The sequence below is a fragment of the Clarias gariepinus genome, chromosome 9, assembly GCF_024256425.1.
Source record: "Clarias gariepinus isolate MV-2021 ecotype Netherlands chromosome 9, CGAR_prim_01v2, whole genome shotgun sequence".
NCBI lineage: Eukaryota > Metazoa > Chordata > Actinopteri > Siluriformes > Clariidae > Clarias > Clarias gariepinus.
This window is the reverse complement of record NC_071108.1, coordinates 12577098-12593339: the sequence shown is the minus strand read 5'-3', so window position 1 is coordinate 12593339 and position 16242 is coordinate 12577098. Positions and strand designations below refer to the sequence as shown.

At 38.3% G+C, this 16242-nt stretch overlaps 1 protein-coding gene across 1 annotated transcript in view; it reads right to left on the bottom strand.

The window, feature by feature from the left end:
- The window catches only part of tafa3b (TAFA chemokine like family member 3b), a 140351-nt gene extending 132773 nt beyond the window's left edge, over positions 1-7578 (bottom strand). Inside the window, exon 1 of the mRNA XM_053503131.1 lies at positions 7043-7578. The gene's annotated coding sequence lies outside the window, so the exon portion shown is untranslated. The remainder of the gene's footprint in view (positions 1-7042) is intronic.
- Between the last annotated feature and the right edge of the window lie 8664 nt (positions 7579-16242).

The following is a 16242-nucleotide window of genomic DNA, read 5'->3' as shown; positions in this document are numbered from 1 at the left end:
AATATGAGAAAAGCTCAAGGCCCTTATCAACACCCTTCGATGAACACACACTCACACCATCTCACACACACACACCCAACAGAGGTATTCAGATGCTCTGTCTTCGTTAATGTCTTTGATGGATTAATCACCTAACAGCCGATCAATTACAGGATAATGGGTGAGCGGAGGTCTGTTAGACATTAATCCTCCCTCCCAGACAGCTCTCGGCGGTTTAAAAGTAGCTGAAACTCAACACTGTGTGGCACAAATGCATGCACACATACGCACAGAGTGCCACACAGCCCGGCATTGCTCCCATGAGGCCTGACCTCTCACCCTTAGCCATCAGCAATTCCCACAAATAACCACACAGTAATAATACTCCAACTGCACAGGCACACACACACACACACACACGTATAATCTTGTGGGGGGGTCTACTCTAATTAATCAGACAGGAATAGGATCAGAAGAGCAATAGGAGCCAGAAGCTTTTCAGTGCAGGAGCCAATGACAAAAAGGCTCTGAAATACCCAGTAACTCCGTAATAGAACCTATTGTGAAAAACAGTTGACTTGTCATGACACGTTCGATAAAAGAGAGAGAGAAAGAAAAGACAACAATGAGATAAACTGAGAAAGCGACAGAAAGAGATAAAGAGAGAGACATACGGAGAAAGGAAAGCGGTACTGTCAGGCAATTAGACAGATAAGGACTAAGCGGAGGACGTGAGGACATGAGATAAATAGAATTTAATCAGAGTTTTTTTTTCAAAAATGGAAGAAAAAAAAAGAAAAGGAAAACGCACTCCGATACTCAAAGGCCTGAAATTAGTTCACTTCACCACAAGCTCTTTTGTGCAAGTTACCAAACATAATTAGCTGTCTCATTCTCTTTCTCTTCCTCTCCAGCGTTGTTTTCCTGCCTCTCTCTCTCATCCCCGCGCCGGCTTCCTGCTGGTAGAGTGATTAGTAAATCACCATCATGAGCTCGTTGTAAACTCGGTCTAATTACACTACACCGTTCTTGAGCGCTGACAGCAGACCTCGGCTGCAGACTGCAGCGTAACACTCCCAGCCATGTGCAACCCGCCCTGATGTCTATGGCCCAGACGTATTAAAACCAATTAATGGAAGGAATTTTCAAGCCTCGGATGCGCAAAATTAGGTTTTTGCATTTTAATTTTTTTTATATGGCATCTATAGAATAAGTGACATGATGGCATAGTGGTTAGCACCGTCGCCTTGCACCTCAAGGGTCTGGGTTTGATTCCCGCCTTGAGTCTGTGTGCATGGAGTTTGCATGTTGTCCCTGTCCTTGGTGGATTTCCTCGGGTTTCCTCCCACAGTCCAAAGACATGCAGATTTGCCCATAGTGTGTGAATGAGCAAGCGAGTGTGTGCATGTGTGTGTGCCCTGAGATTGATTGACAGCCCATTCAGGGGTACCTGGGATAGGATCCAGGCCCCCGCAACCCTGTACTGTATACAGGATAAAGTGGTACAGAGGTGAAGGAGTGAGTGTCTACAGTATATCATAGCTTCAGATCTTTAGATCCTGCAGGATCCTGATCTTATAAAGACATCCTTACAGGAAGAGAACTGACTCATAGTTATGCAAAACAAAGAAAAAAGGTCAATATTGTATATGTTCACAGCTTATATGATGTCCATGGCTTGGATCAGAAAATCCAGTACATCAAATCTGACATTCAGGCCAGTATTATATCGAAGCTAGCAAGAGACAAGTTGCTCATCTGGCTTGAAGTTTGTCTCTTGTGGTCTTGGAGAAAGCGTTACCGTTGGGACTTGTGGGCGTGTAGTGTCGATCCTTTCGACACATTCGTAGCTATGAGGAAGGTTTGCGGCCAAAATATAGCCTACAGCACATATGTGACTATATTATATGATTCATTCGTCTTGGAGATGACTTTTAAAAGTAATCTTTTTTAATTTACTTTGTTTAAAAAGTAAAACTTAAGTAAAACTTTTTTAATAAAGTAAATAAAGTTTTGGTTTTATCCAAGATTTGCCAGGTTTCCTATTAGATTTGTTTGCAGATTAGTTTGTGCAAGCTGTATAACCGTAGTACTTACATATCCTAACCAAAATAACCAATATCCATGAAGCGGATATTAAATAATGCGCAATCAATGTGAGAATTGGTTGTTTTCGTTTCATCCCACGTTTGATATTAGCCATTAGCAAGGAATCAACACAAGCTAATTATATTGGAACAAACTTCCACCAGAAAAATAAATGGCTTTTGTTATTTCCTTTCCAAGCTTAAGTTTTATTTGTAACTGAGTTATTAGTTTTACTTCCAATTTATGAGTCAAGATGTACCAGAGGTGATTAATAAAATAGACCACATGCGATATACAATTGGCTCGAGGAATCATTCATGCCAGTTGTTTGGATTTTTCTCTGGACAAAGTTGAGAAAATCTGAGCTCACGCATCCATAGGCACACTGTCACTCTGGCATGCTGCTATCCCTGAAACGTAAAACATAAATCAAGAAAGAAAGAAAGAAAGAAAGAAAGAAAGAATGGTCGTCTGGTGCTTCGTCACTCGCTAGTGTGAACATAGGGCCAGCGGTAAATATAAGCAGCCCGCGAGCGGGTTCTGGCAACGTCACCTTCCAGCACGTTGGCGAGTTGTACGTAGTTTGTTTATGCACATATGAACTTTTAAAACTAGTGGATGGAATGGAATGAAGATATTCGTAGATTTATAAAGTAAAATATCACTGATTTTATCTAAGTCTCATGCAAAGGCAAAGCTAGGTGCAGGTTTATTTTTTAATTAATCAAAAACTTTTTGCTGTATAAATTCTGTCACTGTATGAGTACCTTACATCGTCACTGGACTTATTAATTCTACATACTTGCTCTTTATATGTTCTTTATTTATAAACTACAAATAAAGAGAAAACAAAAAAAATACTTGAATAAAGACTTAAAATGTTAAAATTCAATCCAAGTTATGGTTATTATTTGCTAGTGAGTTAATAAAACATTAATCATCCGTAACCATGAAAAATAATTGTTAGACTAATCAAAAAATAATCAATAGTTAATCGATAAAAAAAATAATCATTATGCTCAGCCCTGAATAATGAGATACTTAAGATGCAATAAATAAAATACAATTATAAGGCAATTATGAGGCCTTTAATTATAGGGTAAACCTGTTTCAGTGGTATACAAGGGATCACTGCAGCACCCTCTTTTGTATGGGAGCTCGCTCTAATAAACTTTACATAAGATTTGTACAGAACCTCTAACACACGCCCTGAGGAAGATGGGGTGGCAACATGGAGTTGCTTTTTTAAGAAACTGTTTATTACCCAATGAATCACTCATTAAATAGCGAAGACAAACTTATACATTTCATCCTTTACTATTATAATTAGTCTGAACAGTAGGCCTGGGGTTAATTAGCACCGTGGGAGTTCTGCCAACTTCTGCCAGACTGCTAGTCTATGTTTTCACTCACATAAGTGTATTTCTATTACATTATTAAAGATTGCTTATCAGAGCCTACAGTGTCATGTCAGTATTTTAAACATAACTAAATATAAAAATTTCTTCCGAATACTTATACATTGCAGTCATAAATTGGAAAGTAGAGGAAGTCTGGGTAATTTCAGCCAACAGAATTTAGTCAATTAGATTTTGGTGACTGTATAATTATCATCTGAGACAAAAAAATAATGATTTTCATATAAATCAAGATTTTTATTAACCAACACACCAATTGCTGTGTCAGGTGTGAGCATATACTGTATATACATTTTTATACACATTATTAATGAAGTTAGAAAGATTTTTTTTTATGGCTCGTGTTTACATTATTGTTTTTATATTACCTATTGGTGTTTTTTTTTTTTTTTTTTTTTTTTTTTAAAGGGATTGTTTCGATTTTGGCCAATTTTGGATGAATTTACACCACAGATGTGTTTTGCTATACAGCACAATTTTCTTACCATGTTAATCTAATAATTTAACTTTCATAGTAAACACGTTTATATAAATAATATAAACTAATATAAATTTCCTTAATCTGACTCTTACAAATGCTGAATACATTTTAATTTCACGAAAATGGCCAAAATTACCCCGACTTCTATATTTTCTATATTTTTCTATATAGTAAAGATGGTCTTTATTTGTACAGAATATTTTTATTTTTATCCTAGTTAAATTTATTTTTTATTCATATTTATTTCTTATCTATAAGCTTTTATTTTTAAGGTCATGGGCAGTCGTATAAGCATTTTACTGCATATCGTACTGTTTATGACTGTGTACATGACAAATACAATAAAAAAAAATAATAATTTACTTCCCTTGTAGAATTCTTTAATTGTAATGTTTGTGTGTGCAAAAAATTTATAAAAAATAATAAATTAAAAATAACATCTGTTTGTGAAGTCAATTTAAAATCCTGCTTACTGTTTAAGTATATAGTACATAATGGCAATAAACTTTATTATTACCATAACTGAAAATAATTTTGTCATATGCCTTTATTAAGTCAGTAACTATACATGAAAATGTTTTTGTAATACAATAATATTTAGACAAATGAATGTATACAGTAATTAGTTCTAAACAGATACGATTGTGATAAAGAAACAGCACTTATTTTAAAATAAAGCTTACCACAAAGCTTAAAACAGAGCATTTGGTTGACAACAGAGTTGTGCATGATTACACAATAAGCAAAAAAAAAAAATCCAGGTAAGAAATAAGATTCTTGCTTTCATGTGGGCACTGGTGAGGGACTACATTCAAGTGATAAAGTGATGCCTAAGGCATTCATAGCATCTTTAGTGTGGTTTAGTTTAGGCTATTAATTTGTTCAGGTTTTGAGAAACAGCTAAACCTAAAACTAAAATTCTTTTTAAAAAATGGTAAATGGAAACAAAAATAACTATGTGAGCTATGTGAATGCAAAACATTCCAGCACACATCTCGGTTTTGAAACCAATTCTGAACACAAGTAATGTAACTGTGTTTGAGAAACGATCACGCACCATACTGACAATGCATGCATTTCTACCTGTTTGTTCCCCCCCGTGTTTTACATACATACAGTAGGCCACGCAATCTTTAAGCTTGTGGCTAAGTAATGATACGGATATATACATGCAGTGCACTAAATAAAAAAACATATAGTCACAACATTTCATTATGTTAAATCATGTGGATGGAAGAATTAATCAAAACCCCATACAGAAACACTCATAATCCTAGCTGAGATTAGTCGACGTGATAACACGCTGAAATATTTTATTATGAGTGAGATGACTCACTTACTTACAGTATGGTAACCTTTGGTGAGATCAATGTAGCAAAAGTCATTATCGTGAAGCGTGTAACAGCCTACAGTATATAGGTATACTGTGCCTCCCTAGCACACTGAAAATGTGTATATAAAAACAGGACGGGTTTAATACTTTGATTAGCATTAATAATGTACAAGCTTTTCAGTGAACACCTACTGCATTTAAGCACAGCTCAGATTCAATATGTCCCATCTGGTTGAGTATTTCACTTCACCGGCTTCAAAACGCTCAGTGACTCTTTCAGTCAATATGTCCAATGAGTGCATGGAGAGTGTGTGCATGTGTGGCGCTGTAATTATTTGGTCTGTCCATCTGTTATTCAGCGGAATTTAGTTGCACACTCACAAAAAAAGCAGTCTTAACACATATGCGCATAGCCTGACATACGGACTTAGGTCATTGCTTACTGGTAGTAACATTCTGCTGCGCAAACTAGTATGAACTAGCGCCTGTCACAAAAATGACCCAAAAACTAGCAGCTGCTCCTGTGGCATTTAATATCTTCTATAACTGGTGTTCTATCTCAAGCCGTCTCTTGAGGCGTAATTTTCCCCATCTTCGAAAAAGTTATTAGTGTAGTAGCCTATATCTGTCAAAAACCTCACTCTGTAAATTAGAAGTCTAGTCACATGTCTCATAACGCTCTATAGTTTTTAAGAGCAGTGCGAGACAAGTGATGCCTGATGACAGAGACGAGGGACTTCGGGAGGATGAGAGGAACTGCAGCATTCAAGAACACAGCAAACGCCCCGGCACAAAGTTAAAATGACCAGTGCTGAATTAACACCTACTGTACAGCTGTAATGCATAAACTTGTAAAGTTAGATGTTCTGTATACACATACAGTTATGATGCACATAAACACTGTTAGCATTAACCAGAACACCTTCCCTCTGGAATTATTAATAAAGTTCTTTGAATCTTGATTTGAATCTTGAATCTTGAATCTTTTAACTCAATGCACTAAGAGGTCGTTTAATAGGTGGTTTGGATGTTAATTAACCATTAATTAATTAGCCTGAAAGACTTAATCAGGTTATTATTTAGTTCGGCATGATAAGCCATGTAGGATGCAAGTGTCATGTGTTAATTCAACATTACAGATGTTAAGCAAGCAACGGTTTTATTAACCTCACCATACTGTGAGGGTGAATTTCCCTTTCGGAATGAACAAACACACATACAGTACATATAATTCAGGAATTAGAATAAGGAATGTTACAGTGTGGTTATTTCAGAGCTTGAATTCTAAAGAAGTTTTAACTGTTTGCTGGTTAACTCAGTATTAGATTAATTCCGGATTGTGGATGTTCTTTTCCAAGGGTGTTAATTCTGGGTTGAGAGAGATCATTCTCTCAACGCTTTTAGGTGTTAATGGGGTCATGTAAAGATCTTAGTGCTCTGGTGAATACAACACACTCCATCATATTACAGTACATGTGGTCTTATATTGCATGTCTTGATTTATAAGCCTGTTTTACCAGATGATATTTTTTTTTTTTTCTGCAGGAAGTTTTTTATTGATGCACAACGTTAGATGCAAGGTCTTAAAATCTTTAAGAATTTTTTTTTTTTACATCAAAGTGACGTTTCATATCATATATTTTTTTTTACCACATTTTATGATAGCATAGAATTTTCTTGCAACACAGCATCACATAAAATAATTGCACATTACAAAAACAAAAACAAAAAAAAGGTTGTTACCTGTTGGCCCAGTGCTTTGCGTTTATTCCAGGGAAAAGTCCGCTCTCATTGCTGTTCCATTACCGGACATGCACAACGCGCGCGCTCGTATCCTCTGTCACGGGCCATCCACTCCGGCGCGCGCTTCACGATCTCCAGTCCCTGTGAAATTCACGCAGCAGCGCTACGATTACAATGCAGCAGCCAAATCAGGGCGAAATGAAATACTGTCCTGGCAGAAACATCCAAAAGCTGGATGTAAAAGTTGCGTGTCAGCGCCGCGTTCTGCTCTACCTCTCCATGTCACCGCGCGCGCGACGCGCCAAACTTCGCTCCAGCGCTTTTTTTCTTCTTCTTCTTCTTTTTTTTTTTTTTATATATTTCTACATTCAATCCAGAGTGCGAGCCCTCCAGGCACAAAGTCCTACACGTGCGTCCTGTTCGTCTCTGGATTTGCCGGGAGAGGAAACCTAAGGCGGTGATGGTGTAACGGTATAGCGTCTGGCGCGTTCGGACCGGAGGAGAAGGTGGAAGGTCTGAAGTGAAGCGCTCCGTGCCACTGGATTCGCTCGACGCCGCGCTGAGTCTGAGTACACGTGGTTCTAGCGCCACCCAGAGGCGGCAGCTCCACTGCTGATGCTCGGGCTGACTCATACCTACAGTACACTCACTCACAGGCCAGGATGCGAGGTAATAAGCAGTATGCAAGGTATATACCCAGGATCACACATTTTACTCTTGAGATACTGCCAGAATGTGTCATTCTTTATATATATATATATCACAATGCTGAATGCACACTACACCCTTAAAGTTCACAAATGCGGTATTTTCCACGATCTATGATTTGATTTCCCATGTCATCCACTCCCTCTTACTCATTTCTAAAACCGATTGCTCTTGGTCCGGGGTTGTGGTGGATCTGGAGTGCGAAGTGTGAATACACCATCGAAGGAATGCAAAGCACTACGCATACACTTGTTCACTCTCACTCATCATCTATACCATTCTATCCTGTGCAGGGTCATGGGGGGCCTTAAGGCTATCCCAGGTTACACCCTGGACAGGGTGCGAATCCATCACACGGCGGACACACACACACACATACAAGCTCATTCATACACTATGGGCAATTTGAGACAGTTATTAGCCTAATCTGCAGGGCTTTGGGTTGTGAAAAGAAACTGGAGTACCCGGAGGAAACCCACCAAGCACGGGGAGAACATGCGAACTCCATGCACACACACCCAACAATCAACCCCGAACCCTGTGAGGTGCAAGGCGACAGTGCTACAGTATGACACAATGCTGCCACACTTGAAGGTAATAGAGGCAATTTATCTCAGCCATCCCACACTCTGGTATGTTTTTAAGCAGAAAACCCTAATCCTCAAGGTAATTAAACAATTAAACTTAAATAATTACAATTAGTTTAAATTAATAAACCTTGAGTATTTAGAACTTTTTGGTATTTTTGAGTTTGTAGAAATGACACTATTCAAGTTAACTGAACAAATTTGATATTTTAAGTAACTAAGTACTTAAGTAACAGTAACTGTCACCTTAGCGATACACACACTAGCGATTTCGTGTCTGATGTCATCAGGGCAACAGGGCACTGGTGGCTCAGTGGTAGAAGTTTCGCCTGCCATGCGAAATGGGTTCGATTCCCAACAACTGGATGAAGTGTTCGGGTTCGACTCCCAATAACAAGTGCCTGTCCCAAGCCCAGATGAATAGGAGGTTTGTGTCAGGAAGGGAATCTGGCGTAAAACCTGTGCCAAGCTTGTGTGCGGAGACCACAAAGACTAGCAATAATTTATTTGATTTGTAACAATTTGTAAAATAGTTTAAGTTATGCCACTCAATAATGTAAGTGAAGAACGATTAATATGAATGAGTAAAACAAACTCAAAAACTCATTACTTAAAAAAAATCATTACTTAAAAAAAATTGATGTAACTGACTACCTCAATCTTTTTGAGTTTTGCCAACTTATTCAAGTTTACAGTGTGGGATGGTCTAAGGAAACCAGAAAACCCAGAGCAAACCCATGTGGACATGCAATGTGGAAACTCCAAACAGACAATTTATACAGTATTTTCAAAAGTAAGGTTAAGGCTTTCAGTGTTCATGATCAATATTTACAAAAATAATTTTGGAATGTGCAAAAAAAATGTTTCATTAACAGCATATAGACACAACCTTACAATATAGTAGATCATTTTCTGACATTTGCCATTAAATCAAGTATCTTAAAGATTATACAGATTTCCTATTAAAGGAGCACATAAAAGTCCCTCGCAAGACTGTACCATAAATTTTTATTTATATGTAGCTTTTAATCGGCTTCAAAAAGAAAGAAATGTCACTATTTCTTATAGAACATTTGCTTCATTTTTCCTTCCAGTATTATCACGGTGGACTGATTTCATATTAAAGAAAAGTAGATGGGAAGACACCAATCATCTTCACAATATTGGTCACCAACTACAGGGTGGGTGAAAAGCAACTAGGCATTAAAAATTGTTAATAAATCCCATACCTCTAATACAAATTTCAACGTATGCACCAGCCATTTTTCCGTGCATCATTCAGTTAGCCTGTGGTCATTAGCTTTGCATAACGTTTTATTGTCTCTTTATGTACAGTAGTGTTGCATTCCTCCCTTTTACTGTATTCCACCATCTCTGCATAAGAACAATGAGATTTCACTCTTCATAGCATGCTGCAATCTTGGCTCGCTCCTCAACAGTCAAGGTCGGCGGCCTTTGTTGCATGTGCTGCCTCTCTGCACTATCTATACAGGAAATATGAAATCTTTTTTATTATTCTTTATTTAGCGACTGCCTTTGTCATGACTCCAGTGATACCACAAGTTCTATGGCTATTAAATATTGCCTGGTTAATTTTCACCCACTCTGTATATACCAGCATAGACAGTACCAACTGGTGACAGGATCATGGGCACCATAGGCTCACCCATGCTTATTGGAACTAAAGGCCAGCCTATCTTCTCTGACCCATCTGAAAAAAAAATGCAGTGCAAATGATTGATAAAATCAAAAGAAACGCTTCAGAACAGCTAGTGCACCACAATCCACCACACATGGGGCCCGGCAGGCAAATATCCCAAGTCCACTGACTTAGCCTCTAAATTTCCAAAATTCCAACTGTTTGAGCACCTTTGGGATGCGGCGACCATGACTGGACTTAATGATTCTGCAGATCAATATGAATTCATGTTTTTTTTTTATGTTATGGCTGAATGTCTATCTCAACTTTCCTATTCTCTCATATAGCCGTCATATGTTGTTAGGAACATTTTTTTATGAATTTTCAGGTGCGGCACCATGTTGAGCTTTTTCACATTGGGAAACGAAATCACATTACATACCGGAGCAATTGTCCCCTCGTATAGGGGAAACTAAGAATTATTTATATAGCTTTTAAAAAGCCATTCATTATTATTTTTTTCAATTCATTCATTAAATATTTTAGTTATATTTCATTTAAATATTCAATTAAATAAAAACTAATAAATCCTAATTGGATTTCAGGCAGCATTTAAGACATCCATTTACAAAACCTGCTTCAAAAAATAGTTTTTTATAAGAGTCTGCAAACGTCTGGGGACTGAGGAGACAAGTTGCTTAAGTTTAGGAATCGGAATGTTGTCCCATTCTTGTCTAATACAGGCTTCTAGTTGTTCAACTGTCTTAGGTCTTCTTTGTCGCATCTTCATCTTTATGATGCGCCAAATGTTTTCTATGGGTGAAAGATCTGGACTGCAGGCTGGCCATTTCAGTACCCGGATCCTTCTCCTATGCAGCCATGATGTAATTGATGCAGTATGTGGTCTGGCACTGTCATGTTAGAAAATGTAAGGTCTTCCCTGAAAGAGACGATGTCTGGATGGGAGCATGTGTTGTTTGAGAACTTGGATATACCTTCCAACATTGATGGTGCCTTTCCAGATGTGTAAGCTGCCCATGCCACACGCACTCATGCAACCCCATACCATCAGAGATGCAGGCTTCTGAACTGAGCGCTGATAACAACTTGGGTTGTCCTTGTCCTCTTCAGTCCGGATGACATGGTGTCCCAGTTTCCCAAAAAGAACTTTAAATTTTGATTCGTCTGACCGCGGAATAAATTTCCACTTTGCCACAGTTAATTTTAAATGAGCCTTGGCCCAGAGAAGGCTGGCTCACCGACGATGTTTTCTGGAAGTATTCTTGAGCCCATAATTTTAATTACAGTAGCATTCCTGTATGTGATGCAGTGCCATAATGGCCATAAGATCACGGGCATCCAGTATGGTCTTCCAGCCTTGACCCTTACGCACAGAGATTGTTCCAGAGTCTATGAATCTTTGAATAATATTATGCACTGTAGATGATGATAATTTCAAATTCTTTGCAATTTTTCTCTAAGAAACTCATTTCTGATATTGCAGCAATATTTTTCGCTTCAGCATTGGGGGAATTGGTGATCCTCTGGCCATCTAGAGACGCTACCACTCTGAGAGGCTCTTTTTATACCCAATCATGCCAATTGACCTAATAAGTTGCAAATTGGTCTTTAAGCTGATTCTTATGTGTCTACATTTAACTTTTCTGGCCTCTTATTGTCCCAACTTTTTTGGAATGTGGAGCCCTTATGAAACCCAAAATAAGCCAATATTTGTGATGACATTTCAAAATATTTCACATTTAATTATAAATATAATATTGAAATTTGACACTTCCACTTCATTGCATTCTGTTTTTTTTCACAATTTGTAATCCCAAGCTAAAGTTTAGTTGAATTGGAGGTGAACTGAAATCCACTTAGTTGGAACAGAAGAATGTACTTTTACAAGTAGTAAGATCAGACAGAAAGATCCATAGTTGTTTATTTTTCACTACACCAAATCAAGGTGCAAGACTGTCTATTTTTCTACATTTCATCCCAAAAGATTTGGATTCATTCCCACTAGATGCCTCTAAAGCAGACAATAACACATACTGTATATGCTTACTTTTTTAAAATGATGGTTCTGTTAAACTGAGAAAATGTTCAGCTGTAGTGAAAGTCTTTCTCTTCTAAGGGTGTTAAGGTTGGTAAATGCATTGTCCATTGCTGCCAGTGCAGTGAGGATGGGCAAAGTGATAAACCAGTGTCCTGCACCGGCACCGCCTCATCAACCCTGTGTACGTAGCCCGGACATGTTGCCTTTGCTGTGAGTGAGTGAATGAATGAGTGAGTGAGTGTAACACAGGGAAAAAGAGATGTAAGAAAGATTGGATAATTTGGCTTTGGAAGGTTTTGCTAAAAGCCTTTCAGAAGGCATTTGTCGGTGTTGATACATCTGGCTGAAGTTTATTACACCTGATGGTAAGTAATGTCCTCCATTACACTTAAGAGAGACATTTTACCTCTCTCTCTCTCTCTCTCTCTCTCTCTCCCTCTCTTTCTCCCTCTCTCTCTTTCTCTCTCTTCCATTGTGTGTCTCTCTCTCCCTCTCTGTCTCTCTCTCTCAGCTTTGCATTTTAAAGGAAGGTGTTGTCCTGGCTAATGGGGCAGCACAGGTCCACGTGCTGTTCTGAGATCAGAGTTGTAATGTACCTGTACTGATTGATGACTAGAAGTTGCAAGAAAGTGCTCATGCATCGGCGCCTATAACAGGGGGTGTACAGGATAAAGTTTTTGAGGCCAGGACCAGGAGGCTTTCAGATTTATAGCGTTGTCATTGAATAAAGCACTTTCGAGGACATATGGAGTGTCAGCTATTGTTTAAAGAGTATAAATCTCCTGAATGTCCAATGTGTGTACGTGTATAAGAAAGAGAATCTTATATGAGGCAAGTGACTCAGCCTACTCCAGGGTCCTGTTCTGAATGTGGCGCGTCCTAAAATGGCCTTGTTGTTGAGTGTGTGTTGTGCAAAATGGCTCTCCTGTGCAGTTATTCACACAGTGCAGTTTTGTTGTGACTGGTTTTGTTTGTCTTGTACTAGCTCTTACATCTGTGTATGCAACTGTGGGAAATGTTTTAGGCACGTTTCATTTAAACCGACAACACTTCACAAGTATGTGTTATTCCGTTGTAGGCTTTAATACTATACTTCACACAAACATGAGTCCAATGATAGTAATGAGTGAGAGAATTTTGTAAATGAGATATTAATACTGTAACTATGCTCCTTCAGATTTTATTAATTCTCCAAGTAAAAGTCATAAAATTGATGTCCTCATTTGAGATCATTAACTACATTTGCTTGTGAGATCCTCATACGAGGACATTTTAGGTATAATTCTTTTTTCCTAACTTCTTTCTGTTTGAAGACGATTAAGTTTATAGTTATCAGTAAACAGTGAGGAGAAGATGCAAAGTACACAACAGTAAAGTCCAGGTCTCAAGAGTTTAATTATAAAATGAACTTTAAATTATCAGCCATGAATGTGAGAGGAACCCACAGTGTTTATCATGTGATTAATACAGTCAGGATCCTTTCTGCATTCTGGTCATAGCTATATAGTGGAAAGTTATAATTATGCACTGTATGGCCAAAGGTTTGTGAACTCCTGACCAAAGGGAAATAGGCAATTAGAATTAAAATTGTCTCGAATGTCCATAAAATATTTTAAGTATTACCAAAAGGCAGAGATTTTCTCCCCCGACCCATTCCACCGCTGGACAGCGTTTCCATTGTTTTTTTGTTCTCCATTCTAAGGCACGCTTGTGTATTTAAATTCTCCGATACAGTAGGTGGCAGTATGTACCTGCTTGGTTTGTGAGCCATCATTAAAGACAAGAGAAGAGAAAAAAGGAAGGTAACTTTTGTGGTATGTCTAATATTGATATTTTGTGAAAAAATTGTCAAGAGAAATGCTCTCGCATGCCACCCTACTTTATCAGTTATGGCTATGTACGTCAGAGGATGAGACTGGCACATGCTGCATGCACATGGAGATTTCAGAGGAGTGAAGAGCGATCTACTTCGGTGCTCAAATATACTTAGACCACCTATTTAATCTAGCTCCCAAGCATGGAACGATTGTGTTCTCACTGATCGAAATGAACCAGACTTTGGGGACAAATGTTCTCAAAAACGATCCCGAGGCCCTAATATAAAAATGTCCTCAACCTGTTCCTACATAACAGTGCCCCTGTCCCCAAAAACATTGTTTGCCAGTTTAATATGGAAGCACTTTAATGGCATTCAGGGAACCTTGACTTCAAGCCCACTAAACACAGAGTTCTTGTCTGACATTATTACAACTGTAATGTTAGCTTGGCTGAATGTGCTCAGACACTCATACTCCATGCACATATACACTCATACACATACTCCAAAATCTAGTGGAAAGCCTTCTCGGAAGAGAGGTTATCATAACAACAAAGACTGGAATGGTATGTTCAAAAACTACATATGGGTGTATTTGTTAACTTTTGGCCATACTAGGTATGTAGTCTAAATCTTGGCCTACTCCTTGTCCATATAGTCTATTACAGTATTTAACATTACTCATTTGTGTTTATGGTACAGTTTATTGCAAGTGACAGCAGGGGGGTAAAAGGTCATCTCCTTTGTCAGTCCTCATTTTCTACCCCCTATTTTTTTTTCTTGCTTAGAAGCAAATGCTTATCTTTAAAGCAGTGTAAATCATTCAGGAACCAGGAGATCAGCCGAGAGCCTGGTATAGGAGCACGGTATAGGAAATTTATTACTGCACACGTTTGTTAAAATAATCAACAGGAAGTGATATGGTCTTATAATCACTTGATTGTAGGTCTCCAATCTCTTTCTATGGTATTTGATTTGGTCTGGTCTGATGTGTCTCTAAAAAAGAAATAGCTTAAATACAAATGTTTTCTGGTTCAATTTCACAAAAATAAGCTCGGAAGGTCTTCTTAGTGCTTCTTTATAAACGTAATAATAACCAGATCAGCTGCAGACCTTTTTCAGAAGGGTTTAATCACTATTATCACTCTTCTACAAAGAGAACTTGGTAAGCTGGTACACACATCTGCTTATACAATATATGGAAGTGCTAACAGCAAATCATATCGCATCCCTGACAATTCTGAGGCTGGTGTTAATAAACGTGTTTATGTACGTAACATATTTCTTGATTTTAGGAGGCACGTCAGATGCTGAGAGTAGCATTAAAGTAGAAATGGGATTAAATCTTTTTTTCGGATCTCTGGTTGCATTTTAACCTCAATGTCAACCTTTCTTATGGTAAGTAGGTGTCACAGAAATAAATTGAGCCCAGTGATGTTAGAACAGAGGGTAAAAAGGATGTTTGACATTGCTGAATTTGGGATATGCAAAGGCCCCTGTGTCATTATTGTATCAGTAAATGTGTGATATGTTCTAACTCTGGGGCCACCTGTGCCCTCTGCATGCTCAGTGTTACTCTCACTAGCTTTGGCTGAGACTGGCATACGTAAGTGGATGCTTTATGTACAGCTTGCAAGATGAGAGCCCTCTTAAATTGAAGGCTGGAGAAAGCATAGACAATTTCCTTTTTCCACTGCGTCTTCAAAACACTTAAGTGTATAATTCAAAATGTGTGTGTGTGTGTGTGCGTGTTTGTATGAGATTAGCTCATGATGTGTGGCATGCTGCAGCACGCTCATAAGTGTGAGGCACAAGTTAAAAAGCTTGTGCATATGCAGCGAATAAAAATGGTTTGTACTTACACATTATCATCATGCTGCTTTTACGCCTGATGGCACTGGGAAAAAGGGCCTGTTAACGGTTCATGATCTGTGTGTGTGCGTGTGTGTGTGTAAGACAGTGTGACAGTGTGACAGTGAGCATTGTGACAACACTTGTTTGTTTGTTCTGCATTGGCAACGTCTAAGGCAGCTGCCCTGACACATGGATACACCAGTGTAAGAGAAAGAGAGAGACCATAGCCCACCTCAGCTAATCAACTACAAACAACAAACAGTATATATAAACTTGAGAAGATCTTGCAAATATTTGTTGTTCACACAGACAGGGGTGATTCTAGAGGGGGGAGCATAAAGTGGCACTCCAGCTACTCCCACCCTGAAATATGATAGTGTTTAATGTTTTCTAATTGAATCGGATTTGCCAACAACCCCCAAACAATTTTTTATTTAAAAAACAAAACAAAAAGAAACAATTTGCCCGTCTGGGGAAGTCAACTGAGAAAGTGTACTCTGCAGTTTGTTCCTGGTTGAAGAACCCCTTGGTTCTGCA